Raw genomic sequence first — 24,539 nt, 5'->3', positions numbered from 1 at the left:
GCTTCAAGCCGCCTCATTGGCTGAGGTGCTGCCATGCCCCCTGGTGAGGACAAGGCAGCTGGAATCTCGGCCGAGAATCAAAGGATTCTTGGCTGGGTAATGCCTCGGCAAGGGCCAATCAGAATGGCTCTTTCATTCTGATTTTGACCTCGCCGGGTACTAATATAATGTAAGGGACACCGTAATCTACCCGTTAAGGTTTTCAGGTTGTGTTCTTATCCCAATCAAGTGTGGCAATAGATCACACCTGCGAATCGACAAGGAAGTTATGGTGTCACATAGCGCTTGTGGCTTGTTTAGGGGCTGCAATGCATGGTTAGAACCAGCTAGAGGCATCTGAGCATTCTCTGGCAGCTCCAGCAACAGACACCTGTAATCTTTTATTTTTTATTTTTTTTATTTAACATGTTACAGTTTATTACAAACCTTTCATGATTCATTCCTTTTTACTAACTAGGCAGAAAATCCATCCCTAATCCTTAAAAACAAGTAAAAATCAAAGAGGGAAAGAGCAAAAGAGGGAGACCAAAAAAAAAACAGCAGACATCACCACATTCCACAAAAATACTTTCCCGCACAAAATTCTCCATCTGTCTCCCAAGACCTTTTGATGTTGTCCCCTCCCTACCCCATGCTGTAACCCTCTACCATCCTACAGCAATGTTAAAACTGCTATACAAAATGTAGTTATCGACAATACCATTGGAACCTTCTCTCCCAAAATGGCCAATTACCACCATTACCAGCTAGTAAGAGACCTGTATTGGGACACTATTTCATTCATACATTTTCTTCTGGTCTCGACTAGGGTGACACAATCCAACAGTAGATGTTTTATTGATTCTACAGAGTCCTGTTCCTTAAAACATCTGCACAAGGGGGCTATGGTCTCCCTCTCTCTTCTAATTCCAATGACCTTTTTGTGGGTACAATGTTTAGCCTCAATCTTAGGAAAACATTTCTATCTCTAGCACTAGGAAATTTCATAAGGTACTTTGGCAGTTGCTTTATAGACCTCTGTTTAAAACTCGGATTGAGTGGTAGTTTGTATGTTAATCTTTATGCAATGGTCTCGATCCAATCAAGTCTTTGCAAATGAAGTTTTACTTTCTCTGGGTTGTTTAAAAGAATCTCATCTTTTAATTCCATTGCTTCAAGACCCTCTGTAACATTTAGTTTTCCATTGATCAACGATCACATCCCTTGGTTCATCTAGTCCACTCTTATTACACATTAAAATGTCAAGGGGAGGTGGGCAGTTTCCCCCTACACAATTCCTGTATAAAGCTCAATGACTTCCATTTAACCATAGATTCAAGGGACTGCAATCCCAGTTTGTATCTAATTAGCGCCACAGGTAAAGAATTCAGCAAATCCAACACTCTCCTCGGAAAGATGTCCTCTAATGTGTCCAAAAAATAAAATTGAATATTTAAAGCTGTTTCTCCTCTGTATAATACAATGGATATAACAGTTTGCTTATAAAGATAAAAATGCGCACCAGCATGAATTTGCCAAATTATTTCAGTATCATTTTTAGTCTGGGTCGCCCATCTTGTGCATTTATGCCTAAGCTCATCAGTCTATAACTTCTGATTTAGGTTTTTATTAATACTCCCAAGTAGGTTACTGACTGTACGCATTTGATCTTCTGCGTACCTTCATACCATGTCACTTTCTGTTAATTTTCCTACTTAAATTGGTAAATGCTAAAATCGCTGTTTTACATATGTTGATTCTCAACTCATTGGTCTCAAAGTATGTGTTGAACTTAGTAAGCCTCCTTTGTAGACCTATTGGCGTTTGGTCAACCACGACTAAATCGTCTGCGTACATGACCCAAGGGATTTCCTGTCTACATAGTTGAGGTGTAAAACCTATGACCCCTTCTTGGCTGGAGGCCATATCGAAAGAAATAGATTGAAGATGATGGGTGTCAAAGAACATCTCTGCTTCAGTCCCCTAAATGTTGGAATGGATGCTTATAGTGATCCTTTAGCTGTCATTCTGACCTTAATGGAAGTCCCTGAATAAAGGCTCTGAATGCCTTCCAAAAGATGTCAGACATGACCAGCATGACAGATTTCTCCAAAGTGTCTCTCTGTTGATGCTATCAAAGACTTGGGCCAGATCTATAAAGGCCAAAAATACCTTCTGTTTATTCCTCAAAGCTCTTTCTTTAAGTACATTTAACAGGAAAAGACTGAGACTTGTTCCCACCACCCAGACAAATCCTGCTTGTCTTCTGTCACTAAGGCCCGAGTACCTCACCCAGTCCTTCAGTTGTTTCAATAATACTGAGGCAAACATTTTTCCAGCCAGTATATGTCTCAATAGAACCATACATATAGAACAATACAGAAGTCTGCCCATTCTTCCAGGTTTTGTTTGAGAATATTGTTGTTTAGGCTATCTGACCCTGCTGCTCTAGAGGGATTTTATTTAATTATTAAATCTCTTATATCCGCCCTGTCCAATTCAATTTGACCACAGAGAAACAATCGTTTGTGTGTTCAAGACTGCAGCTTGATCCGTTGGTGCAAAGAGATCGTAAAATACTGAATCCATGTCTTCTCCAAGACTGCCAATGTCAAAGATGCCAGATAGAATGTGACATTATTATTAAGCAATTTCCAGAGGTCTTGTATATTTTTGTTAGCTAGGGCCTTCATAATTGTTTCTGCATTTTCTTGAAACCGCTGGGCTTTAGAGGACAACAGCCAATTTCTATATCGTTGTTTCCTTATCTTTTTTAACTTTAATTTAGACACCTGTAATCTCTCACTTGTTGATTCGGAGGAAGAATGGTCAACTTCAGAGACATTTGTTTGCACTTCAGTATAATATCATTGACCATGGTGTAGCCAGAATTTCACTAGAGGGCAGGTCTTTAACCATATTGTAGGATGTTTTAATTTGGTGACAACTAGTCAATGTGAATGTTCCACCCACCCCAAATCAGGCATGCACAATATTTATTTATTGAATACAGTTCTATTTATGAGCCCTTGCCCTCCACTATTACAGTATTGATTCCCTACACCCCCCTTTCTCTTTTGGGACAAGAAACATATTTGGTTTAGCAGAAAGCCTTTTTATAAATAAAACTGAATGAATTAAATCAATCTAATATGAACCAATTATGCACCGAGGAAATTCCAATGTCAATGGTGACTCCCATGAAAAAAGACCAATACACTAATCACCTCAATATTCAATGCTACATTTGCAGGAATAGAGACTTTTGTAATGCATATCACCATATATACAATGGTTTTACCCTGAACACACATCTACCATGGATTGAAAAAGGCCGGAGAGATCAGGTTAAAGTTTTCAATTGTTAAAAACAAAATTAAATCAGAACATCCCTGGCCATCAAAATCTCTCTACTTATTTGGCAAAAAAACATAAAACCTCCCCTTTCCCCAATAGACATTTGAGCATCCAAAACAGCATTCCAGAAACTCAATTTGAAATATAGACTACTTAACACTACTGCATGTAAATTGCTTGCATGAAAAAAAAGAAAGTGGATGTTTATCGTGTATGCTCACTAGATTCCTTTTAGTGATGTCTCTATTGAATGAATGAATGTATACAAGTGTTCATTTGTCATTTTCAATGGGCAACTTAAAGGCAGGACCAAATGTGTGATTGGCGATTACCGGTTGGTATTCTCAGTTTAATTAAGCAACGTAATAGTGATACTACAGTGTCTGGCAAATTGGATAACAAAGGTAACGCTAGTCACATCATTATTACAAATAAGAGATTAAAACAAGGTTCTGTTCTTGAACCGACCCTGTTCAGCCTATATGTGGCAGACTTGGGTAGGGTACTAAGCAATGTTAACAACTTTCCACCTGGCCGAAAGAGATGGTAAGGCAATTTGGTTGATTTTTCAAGTGCTTTAGGCCTGAAAATAAATATGGAGAAAAGCAAACATGTATTTTAGTAGAGGTAAGCAATGTTGAGCAGTGTATTTAAATCTAGAAAATTAAAGTGTGGAATTGTTAATATCCTATAACTATTTGGAGTTTGCTTGTACACCTCTACTAGTGAATCTGCCTCTTTATGAAAGTGATGATGAAAATAGCCATGATAAAAAAATTATGTGTCACAGCAATAAATGTTGATTTTTTATTTTTTTCTTTGTATTATTGTTATAGCTGATTAATCAACTATACAATAACATTTTATAGAAAATGTGCAAGTTAAATCAATTTTCAAAATAATCAAATTTACAAATCAATCATATGAAATATTATCAATCACTTTAAAACTTGTGTTATAATAGCAAAAAAATATATGAATTCAGTTCAGTCATGTTCATAGCTATTTGTTTTCATGGTATGACTATCACCACTACGACTTCTCTAAATCAGTATACTTTAACATTGTGTTACATTTTAGGTTTTATGTTTGTACATTCATTTGTGCTACAAACACAGCCTCAAGAAAGTTCTTAACTGCATTACAAATTGTCATACGATTTGATGAGAAGAACATAGACCACCTATCATTGTCTTCCAATGATCTGAATTGCGTGTAATGTTTGAGAAGATGTGACTCTCTCTCTTTTCTCAAACCGGGACAGTTTAGGACAATAGGCCTCATTACAAGGTTGGAGGTAGCCATGCCGTTGATACCGGCATGGCTACCCCAAACTCGGGCCCGGGCCCCGTGAAATGGATATTAGCGGGCGATTCCAACCTTTGAGGGCCCGGTAATTCCCCTTGCATGGGACCAAGACCTGGTACGTCCCCATTCCCATTTGAGCCCACATAGGGCTCAATGGGAATGGGGAGGATGGTAGCAGCAGTACCATTACTACCAGCCCCCGCAAGCAGAACTCGTAATGTGGCGGCATGCTAACAAAGGTGCTGGTAGCACTACCAGCGCCATTGTTGCCTTAAGCCACTATTGTAATGAGGCCCAATGTGTTTTAATGTTTCTCTTTGGTCAACATTATTACAAAACCTACAAAATTCTAGTGTTTTACTGATCAGTTTGCATTTTGACATTACCCATCTAGTTGGCCAAAGGTTAAACCTGAAAGGTATGAACGCTGGTCTAAGCGTAAAGGATGTATATCGAATCAGGTAAGCTTCCCAAATACGATTTTTTTTTTATGACGAGGGGAATTTCACTGGAATCTTTGTATGGACAGCATTGGTTCCATGTTTTTGTCCAATCGCACAGATACAGTTTTCTTTTAGCTCTCTCTGGATTTTCTAAGAGAACATCTAAATTTAAATCAGCAGCCACCATTATATTAGAAACCATTTTTCGCCATTTAAAAATAAGTTGATGTGTAGAAGTAAGCATATAACAAGAAAGGGACACAAGTAAACTGTTGCTGTCTTTAGCAAGAATATATTTTCTAAACAGAGCACACTGCCTCCATTGGTAAATGGTGTTTAAGGAGATTAAGCTGATATCATAACGCAAATATGTCATGGATGTGCATTGAGGGAGGTTTAGAATGTGCCTCCAGTATTTACCCTCTAATTTCGGCAGAACTTTTTTATTGAGGATAGGCCATGTCTCTACGCCATATAGTAAGACTGGAGTTGTTTCTGGTTATAGTATGTTTTTGCCAGACAGAGGGAAAATTTGGCATATTTGTGTAGAATCGTTTTGGTCTGTGAAATTGCGGTTGCCAGTCGCACTTCCATTACCTGTTAGTGTGCTCTGTTATACGGTTGCTTGTCTACTGTCTATTGTTGCTGGTGTTTATACAGGGTATGATTCTGTTTGGATATGAAGCTTGCCTTGCCTCAGGGGATAAGTGGCTAGATGAGTTGGAGGCAAAAATATGGTGATAACCTTTAGGCCTCCCAAACTCCGTGTTGGTGGAATTCAATTGCCTGGAGTTTGGTATTGTTGGTATGATTATGCTGGATGCCATTAAAATGTACATGCTATTTATGCTGCCCTTATGTACTAACAGACACAACAACTCATACATTACAATACTCATACTATCAGATATTATAGTAATAAACAACTGCCCTATGACCTCCACCAGACGGAAATGGCCCGTGACCCAACTTACACTCCCAAGCAAAGCCACCCACGTCCTTGACACTAGGTCTGAACACCAGTACCATCCAGTGAAGCCTTCAAGTTAGGTGATTATTTCTAATAGCACCCAGGTTTATGTCTCAGAGTGTTGTTAGCCATTTATCAACTGGAGAACACATTGCATGCTCACTGAAACCCATTTCCTAAAGAAAATGCTCACCCACACTGAAGTAGTATGGAAAAAATGGGTAAAAAAAACATTGTTAAAAGGATGTTATGGTTACAAGTAAAATCGGAAAACCCCTGAAATTCACCAGTTATGGTAATCTAAGCAACCATAACTCGCGCCACAACCGTGCACTGCTAAGAGTAACTGGCATAGCTAGGCCAGGTGGTTTTATTTACTGACAGTCAGAAACGTAACTTTCAAAAGGTATTACATTTATAGATATTGCTATTCTCACATGTTCTTACACTACTTTCCTTAGAATTTAATCGCATCTTATGATGTACATGTATAGGGGAAGAAGCAGGCCTGAAACACGGCAATCATTTTTGTGCGTGAATACAATCATGTAGATTATACACAGTTGCTAATGATACTGCCTCTTGTTTGCTTACTTTACTCACTTGTGGCATGCCTCAAGGATCTTGCGTCTCCCCTACACTTTATAACATCTTCACAAAGCCTCTCTTTGATGATCTGGACGATCTGGGTATCACCTACACTAATTACGCCGATGATACCCAGATCCTCATCCCGTTGTCGGGGGATTATGACAAGGATTTTGCCTTCGCTAATAAAGTGTACCTCATCATCCAGGCATGGATGGCCTCACACGGTCTATGCCTGAATGATGACAAGACGGAACTCCTTATTCTTGGCTCAACACACTACCTCAACAAGCTGGGCAACAAATACTCATCATTCATAATTGACAATAACAAGATCAAGGTAGCTAAGGAGGTTAAAACCCTCGGCTTCTATCTAGATTCCTCCCTCACCTTCAACAAACAAGTGAATGCTATGGCCTCCAGCACCGCGTACACTTGCAAACTCATTAGGGCAGCCAAACCCTTCCTCTCCCCCACCAACTGTACCACCTTGGCCAGGGCACTGATATCCTGTCCAAGTTGGACTATTGCAATGCTCTATATGTAGGATGTAACAAATATATCTCAAACAAAATCCAAATCCTCCAAAATAATGCCCTTAGAGCGGCCCTCAGTATCCCATCGACAGCCCACATCTCTGACTCCAGAAGATCCGTCAACTGGCTATCCACCAAGGACAAGATATTCCTTAAATTGGTGTCTCTGATTCATAAATGCCTCCACCAAGCAGCCCCTCAATACCTCATCTCCAGATTTACTAGACCCGCCCTCTCTCGACCCGTGAGAACGGCCAATACCAACCTTCTTCTGGTGCCCAGGTTCAAACGAACTATGTCTGGAGGCAACAGCTTTCCAGTTAAAGCAGCGCAATTCTGGAACTCCCTTCCTCCTACCTGCAGGGAGGACCTACCCTACCATCAGTTCAGAGCCAGAACTATCCACTGGCTTAAAACACTCAACTCATAACGACCTTCCGATGCCGGGATGCGCCACTACCACCTGGCTTTTTACCTCATTGTATGTAAATATGTATATAGTATTGCTTATAGTGTATATGTTCCTCCCTTCCTATTCGGCGTGATACGTCCTGCACTGTAACCGCAGCGGGACCTCACCCTATTGTATGTAACTAAGTTTTTGCAACCCTCTTGCTGCCTTTGCGCCTGGTTACCCCTGGGTTTGGTGCACATTATAAATAAATAAATACAAATACAAAATACAAATACTCTCCATATATAAACCCCATATGTGTATGCATTGTAGTCCATTTATGTTTTGTGTCTATTGGTAGAAATATGTAGTAAGTGATGCATTATTAGCTACTTAGTACATCTTTCACAGTACAGAAAAGTCTGATACAGAAGCATTCACCATTTTTTTTATATAACTTTGGAAAATTACAAATATAGCACCTCTGTGTTGTATGCTGCAGTCAATACCTACATGTCTGTATGAGTAGGTTCCTGTACTAGAAAGAACACTGCAATGTTTAATGAAGTATGTAGTTTATTACAAATCTCCCGATAATCCCTGATACTTTTTTGCCAACATTATATTCACAACCCCTTGTGTGAAAAGTAAATGCACATGTGATGTCATCAGTCACCTTTTATGTCCTGTGTGTTAGTCTTAGCAGTGCACGGTGGTGGCGCAAATTATCGTTGCTTAGCTTACCATAACTGGCGAATTTCAGCGGTTTTTATTAGTGCAACTTAACCATAACGTGTCTTTAACAAAGTTTTTTCATTGAATTTCATAGGTTTTTATTAGTCCAACTTAACCATAACATCCCTTTAACAACGTTTTTTTAGTGAATTTCATAGGTTTTTATTAGTGCAACTTTACCATAACGTCCCCTTAACAACGTTTTTTCATTGAATTTCATAGGTTTTTATTAGTGCACCTTAACAATAACGTCCCTTTAACAAAGTTTTTTCATTGAATTTCATAGGTTTTAATTTGTGCAACTTAACCATAACGTCCCTTTGACAATGTTTTTTCATTGAATTTTATAGGTTTTTATTAGTTCAACTTAACCGTAACGTCCCTTTAATAAAGTGTTTTCAGTGAATTTCATGGGTTTTTACCAATGCATGCTATTTTCCTACAACTTACTAATATCATACTTACCAAATAAAACAATATGTGTGTCCAATTTACAAAGTGTCACATTAAAACTCTGCCATTTCCCACCTTCTAGAATCAATTTGATCAGTTCTATGCACTTTTTCCAACTATTTCAACTAGTTTTGCATCAGTAGACATCTACGAACATCTGACTTCATTGCAGATCTTCTGGACAGTGTCACATGAACATACGTTGGCGTGTGGCATGATGACGTGTCTAAGAACCCGTCCGCACTTCACAATAAGATCCATCCTTCGCGGACAGTTCAGAACTGCATTATCTACTGATCTAGCAACTTTCAACTTCACAATTTCCCTTGCACACCTCCTACACCATTTCGTACTCATTTTCCATTACCAATCTAGTACACAGTACGTACTTAGAAGAATGTTATCAAAACTGCTATTTATCTAAAAATGCTTCAGTTATGGCCATCCCTCCTCCCCAAGAGCCACCACCGTCACCAGCTGGAGGACCTTCACAACAAAAAAAGCACAGTACTTTCAAAGACAATAAAGAGGACCAAGAAGATGAGGCAGAGGAAGTGCCTACTTCTAGCGCCAAGATCGAATCATGGTGTGCCAGTTCTTTGCTACTGTTGGCAGTGTACCAAAGGCTAAAGCTACCAAAGTGAGATGCACAGTGCTCAGTCTCAGACTACCTGGACAGTACTCCTACGGGACCACCTCCATGCGCCGCCACACCAAATCCAATGACCGCAATGCTCTCAGAAAGGTTGTTCCTTTCTTAGCAAGTAGTAAGCTGTCTTCCTCCACCTCATCTTCTTTTAAAAAGCCTGATGTCTGCGGGCCTTGGTGCGTAATAACTAAATAACTGAAGAGGGTTACGGACCATTATCGTCCATTGCAGCCCCTGAAATGGGGGATAAAGGCCATTAGCGCCCCTGGTTCCCAAAGCGGGAACCCAGGGTGCTAAAACATAGATTTTTCTTCCTATAGTGGGACAAAGCCCCTCTTCCATTGCCATGGCAGCCTGCAAAACCCTATCAACATATTACCACAAGCACTTTTTGTTTCCTTTCAAACCTATCCTACCTTCGAATAAGTTTACCACATAGCCGGTCCCAGGTAGACATAGCCACTTTAACACCATTTTTCGTACTTAGCGGTCATGGCCAGTATCCAGATTGTCTGGTTCATGACCTTATGCCATGACCTAGACAATCTGGCTACTGCCCACGGGCACAGGCCATACCTCAGCCACCAAAGGTATATGACACATTTTTTACCTAAATTATTACACATTTGCAAAACCATGCTTTAATGTCCGTGCCAATGCTCCTCACGAGTTTGCTCAAAATCCGCCCATGTTTTATTTTTTTTAAAGTGTCAAAATGTATGTACATACAATAGTCATGTAACTTAGCCCCCACGTGACAAAATCCATTCAGTCTTTACACAAACATAAACGGTTGGGTCTATAATCTTTCTCAAAACTTTTGTCCACATTTGTCAAATAGCAACAAAGTTATGAGCCATGTAAAAATGTTGAGACCCCCCCTCTAATTGTGCCCCTCTTGTGAAACTCCCACCAAACTTTCGAAAACCATTTATATCTAGATCCAAAATCGTTTTTGTCAAATGTTCTGCAGATTCAGCAAATGACACAACATTGATATGCCTTTACAATATTTTGGGACCCCTACTCTAATTTTGTCCCCTCTTGACAGAATCCCACAAAACTTTGCAAAACCATTCAGGATTAGTCCTAGAATAAAATTGCAAAATTACATGCAGTTTTCACTGAGTGGCGCAAAAGTTATAAGCCATCCAAAAACTGCTTTCCCCAACCTTGTAATGCAGAAATAGGTACAGATATTCTAGGACATCTGAAGTGTCCGCGAACACCACAGGACTGCCCCGGGACATCTTCAATCCAATCCTCAGTCCCCCACATCCCCAGAGATTGTTTTTTGAGATTGACAAGTGCAATGCTGCTTTAATATTTGAATGTTTTCACTGCTCTGTCCGCGGACCCCAAAAAAGTCTCAGAATCTAAGGTGGCAGACGTTTCAGGAAAACCAACGCATTTCACGTTTTCCCACCAACCAATCATAAAGCGCGTCTCGATGTCCACGGACCACGCAAAAGTCAGTGAATTTTCTCGGCAATCAGAGGCCAATCCGCAGACAGAACAGCTAATCAGAGCCAATCCGTGGACCGATCTGGGAAGTGAGTCCATGGAGCGGACACAGATATCACTAATTTTTTTGCCTTACGTTTTGTTTGTTTCAAGCCGCCACTCCTGCTGCGCATTTGGTGGAAATCCGTCCAGCGGTTTGGGCTGTAGCCATTATGTCTATGGGGAAAAAAGAAATTTTGGGACCCCCCCTATAACTTTGCCTCCCCTTGACCAATCTTTGCAAAAAAATTCAGAGTGGGCCATATATTTCTTTCAAAAGAAAGTTTGGTGAGGATTCGTCGAGGGGGAGCGAAGTTATAAGCCACCCAAAAAGTGTTCTTCCTATGAGTTGAGCAACTTAACCATAACTACATGGCTCTACCGCAGGCCGTGTAGTGTATTCTTTTGTTTTCTTTGTTTATATTTTTGTAGTATTCATTGTGAATTTAGTGAGATACTAAAGCTCATTTTACTTTTGTTATGTTGACTAGTTGTTGCCAAATTGTTTTTTGTTGGTATGCTATTTACAAATACAATTAAACATTGATTTACTGACATATTCTTTGATGTCAACAGTAAATATACAACCTTGCAAAAAATGTCTGCAGGTTATTCTGAGAGAACACATTTGACAGTCTAAGGTTGTAATCTTATTATTGCTTGGAAATGGTGTACTTTTAAAATGATAATATTCTCATATGGGTTGAGTTGTTGGATAGAATTGGGAAATGGGAATATTTCTAAATTGTTATTGATAGCTTGAGATGGCATTTGGTGCATAGAAATACGTGATCTGTTATAACATATTTATTTGATGCTGTTCGGTAAATGGTCAACTCAAACCATTTGTTTTGGCCTTTGTCTTCAATTGGATATCAGATGTGTTCTATTTTTGTAATTTGCTTGTAAAAAGTTCCAGGGCAGCAGACACATACTTTGAGATTTAAGCAAGTGTCGTCTGAAACGTTGCTATTTCTTTCTTGTATGTGTTGTAGAGAAAGTTTTGAAGCTGTTGGTCACTAGTTTGCGAGTCATTTGTTTTCCAATGTTTTACTGCAGTACCAACATATTTATTTTGTATTATATTTATTTGTTTTAGGACTTTCTGTGCTTTGCTAGTTAATAGAATTTAATTTTCTTTTCGTAATTCCTGCTGAATGTTTAGCACGATTCATGAACAAGAGTGTCCATTGTAGGGTGGGTTGTTGCTGAATGGTAAAACTTTTATTGTTGAACAAGTTTTAACGACCAGCGAACCATTCACAATAGCCAGTATAGGGAACCTTCGATTACAACAATTCTTTATTAATCTTGGAAAAAATTCAACCATGGCTGGCCCAGAAGGAGACTCAATCCAACTGGCTGGTCAACATCCAGATGAATATGCACACTGCATAAAAATCCAAGGGCCGACCTGGAATTATACAGTCTTCAGGCTCAAACATAACCAACAAATAGCACTAAAAATGGAGGACACTGTATATCTCCACTAGCCATGTTCATTGCATGTTCATCCACTAGCCATGTTCATTGATCTTTACGCTCCTCCAGCTCCAACTCTCTGTATGTCAGGCTTTTTTCTAAGCAGTGAGCTGGTGGCAGATCTCTCTCCTCTGGTGGCTCCCGCCTCTGGAACAGCCTCCCATTCCTCTCTGTTTTAAGCCAGATCTCCTCAAATTCCACAAGCTCCTCAAGATTTTCCACTTCACCTTCTCCTTCCCCCTCTGACTCCCATGCTAATTACCCCACAGTCACTGAGATTAGTGGCCTGGAACCTTATGTGTCCTCTGGGTCCCGGCCTTCTGCCCAATCACCCTCAGCCTTCCCCCTTCCTAGCACTGGCCTTCGAGCACCCACTGGCTTGTGTTCTCACAGGACTGAACGTATTATTGGCAGGTGATCAAGGGATCTCTGTCAGGCACTTATGGTGCACACAACTGACTAATTGGCACATCTTGAATGCTCACAAGACACAAGACCTAGTAGGTCCGCCCCTTTCCTGTTCATCATTTATTTTATTTGCCTTTGTCGCCATGTTCCCTCCCCTTTGCCCTGTGTGCGCTTTGAAACAAAATTCCGTGATGTATAAGCACCTTACAAATGCACAATAAAATAAAAATAAAAAATAGCAGTGCTTTGCCAGGTCCCGTACAAGCTAACGCATGCATGCTCAATGGGCTTGTTGCCAGACAATGGGCTAACTTCATTTTTCAGGCCGAGGAACACAGGCGCTTATACAAAAATAAGCAAAAAGTGAGTAACAATAAGAGGATGATGGTGATTCTAGAACGATCTCTAGCGCTAAGGCAGAGTTATATTCATATTTACATGCATTTATTATTTACAGCGGTCTCGAGCACAAGGACACGCTGATACAAGATAAATGATCACAAACTCAGGAAAAAGGCAGGACAGCCAAACTCATCTACAGAGGTTAGTCTAACATGGAAAGCATTGATGGTATGGATGGTAGATAGGGCCATTATGCACTACACTGTTTCCATCTATAAATGTACTTTATGATCCACACATGACAATACTAGAACACGGCCAATAATAGCAATATACAACATGCAAACTTGGAGTGAAGCGGAGGATTCGCCCCACAATATCTTGCACTGACAAAGGGCTTTGCAATAAGATGATCCACACTGAGTAAGATGAGCAACCTCCCTCCCACCCGCTTTTAACTGGTTTAACGAAATTCATTTTGAATTCATGCACAAACACATACACTTACAGAGTGCTTTCATTTGGTTCCAGTAGTAAAAATGTCCACCAAACCATTTGAAGCACTGTACAGCAGGCATCCCTGAATGTGAGCACTGGGAGGAGTGGGCAAGAAAGCAATATGGTGCAAGGTCACCGAATAGTGATTAGTTCACAATTAGAAATAGGGATGTCAGCTACCTGACCCCCTTAATCTTCATTTTTATTGCATCATGATAGTGATAGAATGTTACCTTGTGTGATTTCTTGCAGGTCCCAAACATAGGATAAGGTCCTGAGGAATGTGGCTAATTGATAGAGGTGCTGAAGCGTCTGACATTGAGCAGGGATTGAACGACCCTGCCACCCACAATTGGGAAGAACACAATCCCATTTCCATAGAATTGGAGATCTAGTTCCTGTTTTAACTAAAAGTGTCTTGTGGGGATGCATTGCTGTCTTCACAGCGTCTGGTGTTTTCTTTTCTTTTCAGGTTTGGTTAGGATGCATAAGAATTTCTGTCTTTGTTAAATTCAGAAAAAAATGAGTAAATGTTTCACTTATGTATTCTTAAAACTATTCATATACGAAAAAGTGAAAGCAATGAATCAAAACCAAAACTCAAAAAATTAAAATGTTGCGGAAAAATAAGAACCTATAATACATTGAAATATTGGTGGTCAGTAAAATGTTCCAGGTTATCATTTGGTATTTTATGCACTTTAAATTGTAGAAAAATAGTCCCTGAGTGAAGTCATTGGGTGCAATTGGGCAATAGAATAGTTAGAATAGTTAGGTTGAACCGGGCTTTCATTTCTGTGACGATGTTAAAGAGTGCATGCTATCAAGGAGAAATTACAAGTCAAATGCAATGTGGATTTTATTTCATGAGGCAGGCCTGTGTTCCGAGAAATTGCAAAGCTGCTTCTATCTGTCCTGCCATCTTCCCTTCTGTAACCCACCACTACCTGGTCCATTCTTCTACTGTCGCCTCCACCCCTTTCTGCTCCCCAGTCCCACTTATCTGTTGGTTGTCAGCACCATGATGTGGTGTGCGTCATATTCTCCCATGTCTGAAATAGAAATGGATGAGGGGGTTTGTAAGCCCCTATTCTGAGAACCCGGACCCGGACCCGGAATGCAGTAAGGGGGTAGCCATGGCTACCTACAACTTCGTAATGAGGCCCATGGTTTCCAAAGTGGTACACCTGTTTGGGTAGTATGTGGCTAGTAAATTGTTTTTCAAAATGTCTTCGTCTTTTTGGGATCATTTTTGGCTATTGTTTCTATGTCTTCATATGATTTCAGAACTCTTTTTCTAGATTTAGCAGGACCAAGGCTTAGCCATACTATATTTCCTGCATTATGCACAACTACTGTATGCAATGTCGTCACTGTAATTTGCATTATAATCTGTACTCATCTTTTATGCTGTATCTAAGATTTGAATATTCTTGTATATGCTGCGCCCAGCTACCTAAGGGTTTGGTGCACATTATCAAATAAACAAACAAACAAACTGGGCAGTACCGGTTAAATGGTCTGAACCTTCATAGCAGCCACATTCTCTATGGGAGAGCATTTGTATACCTAAGCTGTACAATTTCTGTGATAGTGTTTTGTCAGATGATATGTAATCCCAGAGGTCTTGGAGCTTTGTTTTTTCTGCTTTGGTTAAGTAGGCTGCGACATATCGTGCAGCTGCAGTGGAATTGTCTGCAATGTACTGCACATCTACATATGCATTCCATAGGAGGGCAATGATTGCATTGCAATTATTGATGTATTTTGATCCTTTTGTTCTTTTTATGTGTTCTTAGGTGATTTACCTTTGACACTCTGGACCTGATTCATGGAAGTGTTTTATAATGGCACAATCTCATAGGAAAATGTTCCATGAATCAGGCCCTATGTCTAACTGAAGACATTACATTGTTTACTTGACCTGTTGCTGAATTTGGTCTAGGAAAACCAAAGCAGCATTTGGTGTAGTATTTCCCTTTGTTTTTATATTTACGATGACAATACTTCCTACATTTGTGTCTTTGAAATTGTAAAATGTGCTCATGAAGGTCACTATGTGTCGTTTGTGAAGGGATTTCACAAGTGACATATTTTTGGATAAACTGCAAAACAGTGGCATCACCGTCCTGAGCACATTTAGGAGCATCTTTAATCCACAAAAGCATGTGGATGCGTGGTGTTCCTCTAGTTTGGTACTGTTTTCTCCAAAAGAAGTGTTGCACTTCTCCGAGGGGAGGAATTTTTTTTTTTTTTTTACAAATCAAGTGTAGTATAGCAATGAAGCGATGAAGGAAATATCTAAATACATTTACAGGATCTAGAGAGTAGAGTTCTCCTGGTGTTTCTATATGTATATTTGTTTTGTTTTTGTTTGCTATGCGTAGGAAATCATGTAAATCTTCCCATAGATATTCTGTACAACTTAATGTCACAAACCAAGTGGGTGGGCCAATGTTTCTTATCATATAGCGTACATTTCCATGACGTCGGAACCAGTATTCTTTTGTACTGCGCATGTTTGCTAAGAGATGTGTAATGCTTGACTGTAAAACCTCATCTTTTTCTTGCACGTTTTTGTAGTAATTGGTTAGCTGACATATTTTGGAAATTGGTACCTGATTTCAATGTGTGTGCAACTCCGTAGCATAGAGTTGCTAGTTCACTTTCAAAGAGAAGGTTGAACATGTATTCCATGTTTTGTCTGAATCTGGGGTCTTCAGAATACATTTGTACAGAGCTGTATTCTGATGCTGTTATTTGTGAGGGTCTAGCATTGTACCTTCCTCTTTTTCCAGTAGGAAAGAGTAGAGGAAAGGCACATGCTTCTATACATTTTTCCCATATACTGATTGGAGATCCTGTGGCTTGTCACATTTGGTGTTTTTAACGTGTAATGGATGAATTGTATAATGGTCTAAAATATTGGATTCTGTAGCAGGATCAAAAAGTTGAAATTGACCCGTTTCTGATGAGTCTTGAATTAGTTCAGTGGTTTCCCTCAGCTTTTCATCAATATTTATTTCTTTGCAGTATTCATTGTTGTCTTTTAGATATTGCTGGGCGTGTCTAACTTTATATAAATCCACAAGTTGTTGCAAAACTATTTTGGTTTTTGTAGGTGTGCCATTTACTAAGATAATTAAAGATTGATCTATTGGATGTTGCACTCCCAGTGTGTGTACATGTTCTTTCAGATTTAATGGCAAATAATACTACTTTGCCACAAATGCCTTTCAGTAATTCAGAGGGAGGTAGTTTTGCTGTGTTTGGGTGAAGGTGTATTATTGCTTGAAATGGGTGCACTGTTTCAATTATGAAGCTCTCATACAAGTTAAGTTGTTGCAGGGGTTTTGGTAGTGGGAATAATTCCAAGTTATTTGTGATAGCACATGAAGTTGTTTGGTCATTGTCAAGTTTTGCAGTGCAGTAACTGCAAAGTATTAAGTGTTCAGTAATTTCGTATTTGTTTTCTGCTATAAGATAGAGAGATAATTGGAACCACTTGGAATATTCATTGTCTTCTATTTTGTACATTTTTTTAAATTTTGTCTTGTGTTTAATCATTTTAGATATTTACAAGTCTCCTTGATGAATCACAGTTCGTATATTTGTACTTAAGTCTCCACTTATATGGATGAGAAGGCAGCGTCTGCAATCTACGGTAGCGGATGTCAAGCCAAGTATTCATGTGCCGACCCAAAGTGACCGTGATCAGTTGGGAGGGTACAGATTGCAGATTATACAGAGTCCTTTGGAGTCGATAGGTCTTTGGTCTTTTTGAGGGCCAGATACAGGAGTTTAGCAGATGCCATAGACCATCTTGTGCATTCCCCCGCCATTGGGCGGCGCCAACAGGTTTCTTTGTCTATGCAAGTCGATATGGGATAAGTGTTGACAAGTACACCTCTCTCTCCTTACTCATTTGAGGTCATGTCATGAGTAGGTGCCTTACGGTTTCTGGTTCTTCGGGGTTTGCACAGAGTCAACAGACATTTGAGGATGCCATATGTCTGACGGCCAAGACTTGACTTGTATGTACTAATTTTAAACGGGCTCTCATGAAGAGTTTTCTTAATCTTTTTTCTGGGAATTTTTCACAGTACTTCAGGGGTGTTTTTAATCTGTTGTACATGGTGGGAGATGTTGTACTAGCTTGTTGGTGGTGGCCTTGTCATTTGTCGTGATCCAATCCTGCAGCTCGATCTTAGTTTTTACTCTTAGAGGATTGGTGATAAGGAGCTCTTCGGTACAGGCTGTGTCCTATAGTTTTTCTTGGAGGTTTTTTATCCAGGCGTTGAGCGGCTTACAGCCACCATTCTTAATTTCGGCCACCAGCACCTGATATACTGGGAACATGTCTGTTTGCAGAATCTTTCTGTAGAGTTGCATGGCACTCTGTTCAACCACAGCTGCCATAAACAGGAGGCCCAGCTCTCGACGGATTGCTGCCATTGTAGCTGACTTCGGGAGCACCAGCACCCACTTCCACAGAAAACCTTCCAATTGTAGCCAGATTGAGATGGGCATGCTTAGGGTGGCGTTCATTCCGTATGTCAGTGTTGGGATAACTTTAGACTAGTAGAATTGTATGGCCGGAATTACTGAGTATTTGACACATTTTTTGTCTACTTCTCTGGTTTGGGCTGTGAGATTTCTTATTTTGTCCCATAGAGATTTCTGCATGGAGGTTTCTTTCAGTGAGCTGTCGATCCATATGCCCAGATATTTGTATTCTTTGACAGCTTCGATCTTGATGTTGTCCAGAAACCGGGTGGGGTGTTCTTTATTTTTTCTTCCTTGCCTTGTGGGGTTTTTGTGAATAGCAGCACTTTACTGTTTGACTTGTTGATTTTGAGGTTGTTACTTTTCATGTAGCTTGCGAGGTTCGTTAGCTGGTGCTGGAGCCCAATTTTAGGCTGATCCAGTAGGATCAGATCGTCTGCGTATATTAGTCTAGATACGTAGACCTTGCCTACTTTGAGAGGGAAGGATCTGATTTTGTCCTCTGAAGTTTGAAAATGTCCCAAGAAGGCGATGAATAATGCCAGGGCAAGCGGACAGCCTTGCTTGACCCCGCGCTCCAAATGAATAATATCTGAGAGCAGTCCTTGTTGATTTAGACGGACACGCATGGATGTTTTTGTGTGAAGTGCAATTATTGGCTAGAGTATTGCTGGAGGGCATTCCCATGTTTTTAGCTTGGACCACAGTTTACTGCGGTCGACCTTGTCAAAGGTCTGCGATAGATCCACGAGTACCAGATGTACTTTCGGTGCGCCTGACTTCACCTTTGATTTTATTATATTCAGGAGCAGAAGGTTGACAGCCGTACTTGCTTCCTTTAGGAATCCAGTCTGGAATAAGTCGGCACTCGGAGATCTTCTTGCTAATTTCTGGAAGTGCGAGAGCAGAAGAGTTGTGAACATTTTGCCAATGATGTCGAGGAGTGCTGTAGTTGGCTGGGTTTTCTCTGCATCCTTTTTTGTATATAGGGACGACAACAGATTCTGTCCATGATGTCGGGATTAACTTGGATTTTTCACATTGGTCAAAGATTTGGCTGATTACTGATGCTCACTCTTCTGGGTACCTTTTTAGGTCTATATTCATGAGGTCGTCCGGGCCTGGGGCTCTCGAGGTCTTAAGTTTTGATATGGCTCTTAAGATGTCACCTTTATCCATTAAAGAGACCCAGGCTGTCTGGCTAGAGTGGATAGGGGCCTTTACCGATAGTGGCGGGGGCCTGAACAGATCTGTGAAGTAGCTGATCCAATTTGATTTGGAAACAGAGTTTGAAGTTGGAGTCGCTTTCTGGTCCTTGACATTTTTGAGAAGATTCCAGAAGATTTTTTGGTTACCAGGGTTTTCAACATTGCTTCGGCGTCGTTCTGATACAGCGTCATTCGATGGTGCTTGATCCACGATTTGTAGGATGATACTTCTTTAGAGTATGTTGAGCATGCTACTTCTGTTTGCTGGGCCAGTGTGATTCTTTTCATATTTCTCATATTGTCAGCTCTGGAGAATGACTATTAGGTCAAAAGTGTGTTTATTTGGGTGAGGTTTTCGATTAGGTCTGGCGACAGAGACCCTGTGTGCCAACAGCAGGGGTAGATAATCAGGTCTCTTGCTGGCAAGAGCGGGTGCCTCTATTGCAGGTAGCACTGTTAATTTATCATTTATTGCTCGTGCATTCCCTTATGTTAGGTGGAGGTGGGTTTGCTGGTTGTTTGGTACTACTGCTGGCAAGTAGATACATTTTTCCGGGTGAGAACCCACCCAAGGCATCTTTCGCAGGTTGTGGTCACTTTCATTGGTTCGCTGGACCTCGAAGGTAGCTATGTGTGGGATCCAGCCTGTGTTATAAAAATGTAGTCCAGGGTTGCTGTCGACTCCTGCCTTTCCCATGTTGGAATCAGCAGCTCACTGGCGTGCAAGGAGGCCACATTATGGAAGTTTCTCGATTTCATTAATTTAGACCATGCCTGGCCTCTTTCATTGGCTGATGAGGGCTCTGTGGAGATGTTGAAGGGTGTGTCTATGTTCGCGCATTTGGCATTCAGGTCACTACAGATGATAATGTATGCAACGTCGTAGTCCACGTAAATGGAATTGATTGTGTCTGTGACGGACATGCAGAATGCTTTGGTGGTTGTTCTTTGCAGGTTACAGTATATGTTTATGATGGCCAGGTCCGAAGAGATCAGTGCTTTGTACCCACGGTCTAGATGGTGCCATGTTGTCAGAATTGCCAGCATTCTGTAGGATACCTTTATCTTGCTTTTTATTGTCAGGCCTGAGCCTGTTCGAATCGATGATGGTCTCCCCATCAATGCCTTAGATGCAGGTGACAGTTCTGCACCAAACCCGTCCAGGGAGGGTTTGCCCTCAAGCCACGTTTCCTGAAGGCATAGAATGTCAAAAGCCCCCAGATTTACGTCGCTGGGGCAGGTCAGATAGTTGTTGCCTCTGGTGTTCCAGGATCCCATTGTCATCAGTTTCTTGGAGGGGTTTGCAGGCGGTAGTTTGGGCTGAGCGGGATGACTAGGCGATTCTGGTAGTCGCTGCTATCTCTTCTGGTTCAGGCCAAAGGTGTCCATTAGCCACTTCCAAGGGCCTTTTGAAGAGCGTTCTGTATTGCATATTTTCTGGTTGTTGCTCGATGGGGAGTATGCTAATCTCTCTGTCGACGTCTCTTTTAGCTTGTGGGTCTGCTTGAAATCTTGAGATTTGATCCTAGTTGTGCGCAATCTTGGGTTTGATCTGAGCTGTAGCGATCAACACTTCTGTTGGCCCTCTCAGCCACCTTCCGCTCAGTATTAAGTCTTCCGCATTCTTCGTTCTGTTGGTTTATTTTTTGGTGGCGATTTTCTGGCTGAATTAGACTATTTTGCCAATTCTGTTTGTAACAATCTTCGTTTGAGATATGTAGTGTGGCTTTGTTGGGATTTTCCTCTTTGATAGTTCAGTTAAGGTCGGCTAAAATGTGATTTCTGTATTTCTGAGAGGTTGAAACCCAGATGATGTAGGTCTGTGGCAACTTTGTTGTTTGGTATTTCACGTATGGATTTGACCCTTATGTGAAGATAGGCCTTGGCTTTGTGATCCCTATGGTACGATTCGATCAGCGTGAAGTCTTCTGTAGTTAGATGTCAAAGACTCTGTACTTTGCTCAGAATTTTTAGCATGGATCTTCTGTTTAATACTGTGTATCCTTCTTTGTTCAAAATTTGCTCGAGCTTGAAAACACAGGTTTCTTTCAGTTTTTCATCATTCGTATTTCCACCTATGAGTCATCTGTTTTCAGTTTTTTTTACATAGGTCCGGCGAGGGGGTAGCGTTTGATCATTTCCAGAGTTGGCTGATTTGGTATCGTCCCTCCTTTGCATTGGCGAGGTTGCTCACTTAGTTGTCTTTTTTTCAGCTTTTTCCCTTGTAGCCTTGTCCAGCGTGAGCTTTAGTTGGGCTGGTGAGTCAAGTTCATCGCTTTGGATTGAGTTTGAACCATGCCGTGTGGGAAGCTCTACAGTGGGGAGTGGATTATGTTTTTTGTCATTGTGTCCCAGTTTTTTTTGTGTGTCATGACGTTCTTCCGATGGGTCCCAGTGTTGCGACAAGTTCATCAGTTCGCTGGTGGACTGGAATTCTTTTATTGATCTGGGTGACTGCACTAGTTTCAGGGGGATTTCCGATGCAGTAGTTGGCCTGTTTGGGATTTCCTCCATACTTCCAGTTTTGCTTGAAGATATTCCATGTCTCCGTTCAAGCACGAGGTGTGGCAGGTTTTCGCCAATTTGTTTCACTTCCTTTGTGTCTTCAGAGTGCTTCCTTTGGTGTTGTCTATTATTAGTCTGTTGCTGGTCTTGACCCTCTATTTTTGGCAGCCTCTTTACTGGGACAGGGGGTTTTGATGCTGTTGTCCGTGTGCTTGTTTTAGTGAAGATAGGTGCCAGTTCACACTGTGTGGATTCAGAGGAAGTTTGAGTGCCCTTTGTGGTCGAAGCGGGTGAATTTCGTACCGTTTGATTTTTTTGTTTAACTTGTCTTCCAGTGTAGAGATTTTGTATTCAAGCTGGGTATGGTGCTTGTTGGTTTTGGATTTGAGGGCCGTCAAGCCCTTTTACCAGCTGTTAAAGTAGGGTGCCGCAAAGGGACCTTGGTGCTAATTACGGTACCGCAATTTGCGGTACCGTACTTAGCGCCTTCCCCAGTCCCATTGAGCCCTATGGGGCGAAAATGGGAATGGGGAAGGGCCATGGTGAAATGGGGAAATACCACCCCGCCAACCTTGGAATGGGGAGGTATTTCCCCATTTCACCATGGCAGACTTGTTACAACACCGGCACCAACCATGGTGCTAATAGCGCCATGGTTTAGCGCCGGGGTTGTAATGAGGGCCATTGATAGCCTTGTATAGTTTTCCAAATGGGGTTAGTGCAATGGATACTGTTGACATTAGTGAGAGTAGATACGTTTTTTTTGCTCGGGGAGACCTTTTGGACGGACAATGGAATTTCGCTGAGTCGTCTGTTTTTAACCAGAGTGTGCATCTGCGTTAGACCCGGGTGTTGATGATGTCGGTCCGGGAATGGTCTTTCCGGTGAGGTAATGGGCTTGTGTTGTTGTCTGGCCCATGTCTTGATTGCCTGTGGAGCCCCCACTTCTGGGGGTTGGAACCCTTAGTGTCCTCGGTCCCCCCCTTGTATGTGAGGTTTGGTCCACGGCAAACGTTCTTCTGTGGATTCTCAGACTTTTGGCGTTGTAGCTTGGGTGATTAGTGGTGCCATGGCTCTTTTCCAAGAGTTTGCGTCCGAGCTTAGACTGGGGGTGCATGGTCGGCTGCATCTTCCATATTCAGTTCTGAGGTAGGGTTTAAGCAGAGATTTTTTGATGAGAGCTTCTCAGAAAGTATAGCTCATTGCTCTACTGGGGGGACTGTTTCCAAATCCTGAGTTTGATCTTGAGTTTGATTGGGCCTACATGTGCTTTCGCGTACATCTGTTTTGTGTGATTTTTTCAAGGGGGAGTCTCTTGAATAGCCTCTAGAATCTCTGCATCTGACAATTCTGTGTCCCGATCAAATTTCCGTTTATGCTGTTTAATGAAGTATTCCTCTAGGGAGGATGAAATCTTCGGTATAGAGAGGCATTTGTTCCCTCCCGTAGGTTTCGAGCCCCCCTTGCAATGTATTTTGGTGTAAATTCTATTTGTTATTGGTTTTGATGCTTTCTGGTTTCTTTCGAGTAGGTTCCCTTTAAATTTGGGTTCACCGAGTCTTTGCTTATTTTTCCACTGACTGGGAGTTTGGAGTCCGAGTTGGAAGTGAGCAGTTGGGTGTAGACTTTGACGGCTCTCCATCACTTTCCTGGCTCACTTCTGTGGCGTGGTGGTCAACCTGCTTTTCTGGATTTGTCTTAAAGGCCTCATCTTCTGGATTAAGTGATTCCTCTAATATGGATTCTTCTGTTGGTCCTGAGTCCATAGAGTCTGCGGAGTCAATCCTTATTGATGGGTCCGAAATAACTTGTCGTGAGGTATTGGAAGCGACTAGCTGCAGCCCACTGTGAATCTGTGCTGTTGTCACGTGTGCAGAAGAAAACTTGTTTTTTAGCGGGGGCCTTGTTGGATCACACATATCCGCAATAGAAGGATACAGCCCCTGCTTTTGGGTCTCTGTTGTCTGTGTTACCTCAATCATTTTGGTTCCCCCGTCCTGTCAGGCTCCCACCGAGTACGACCTCCAACACCCTCAGGTGGGGTGCCACTCGCCATTACGGTAGACGGGCCGGTGACCTAAGTGTGGAGCAGCGTGGGCACATCCAGCCCGGTATTGGTCTTGGCTCCAGCTAGCGTGGGTTTTAGTGGCCCCCCGCAGGAGCCTGATGATGCCTTGAAGGGAGAGTACTCGGCACTCCCAGCAGCAGCGGGTGGTGACGCCAGACACTGGTCTGTGGGCACCTCATGGCCAGGGCCAAGTCCAGGGATGGAAAGAGCTCGGCACTGTCCTGGGAAGAGGAGGGGGTGATAGTGTGTGATGTGGGTGTTTTACCCCTTTCCAACCGGGCATCGGCTGTAGTTTTACTGCTTCTCAGGTGGCGTTTCCATAACTCATCTTCTGTCCTTGGGTGCTGGTCAGCGCTCAGAGTGGGAGAAGGAGGAGCCATCCTCAGTAGGGTCGATGTAGGGTTGATTGGGCTGATTGTGTGGCAGTTCCTCAAGCCGCGGTTTAGCGTGAGGCTTCCCCAGCGGTGCGCTCCAGTGAAAGGGAGTCGCCACATTATTGTACATTATGTCTACAGTTTTTGTGCTATTCTTATAAAAAGTCCTGTGGCAACACACACACACACATGGTTTGGTACTTCAGCAGATGTACTTTTAAACTTTAGTATTT

The sequence above is a fragment of the Ambystoma mexicanum genome, chromosome 7q, assembly GCF_040938575.1.
Source record: "Ambystoma mexicanum isolate Mex_15411 chromosome 7q, UKY_AmexF1_1, whole genome shotgun sequence".
NCBI classification, from domain to species: Eukaryota; Metazoa; Chordata; class Amphibia; order Caudata; family Ambystomatidae; genus Ambystoma; species Ambystoma mexicanum.
The sequence above is the reverse complement of the archived record's forward strand: the minus strand, read 5'-3'. Positions refer to the sequence as shown.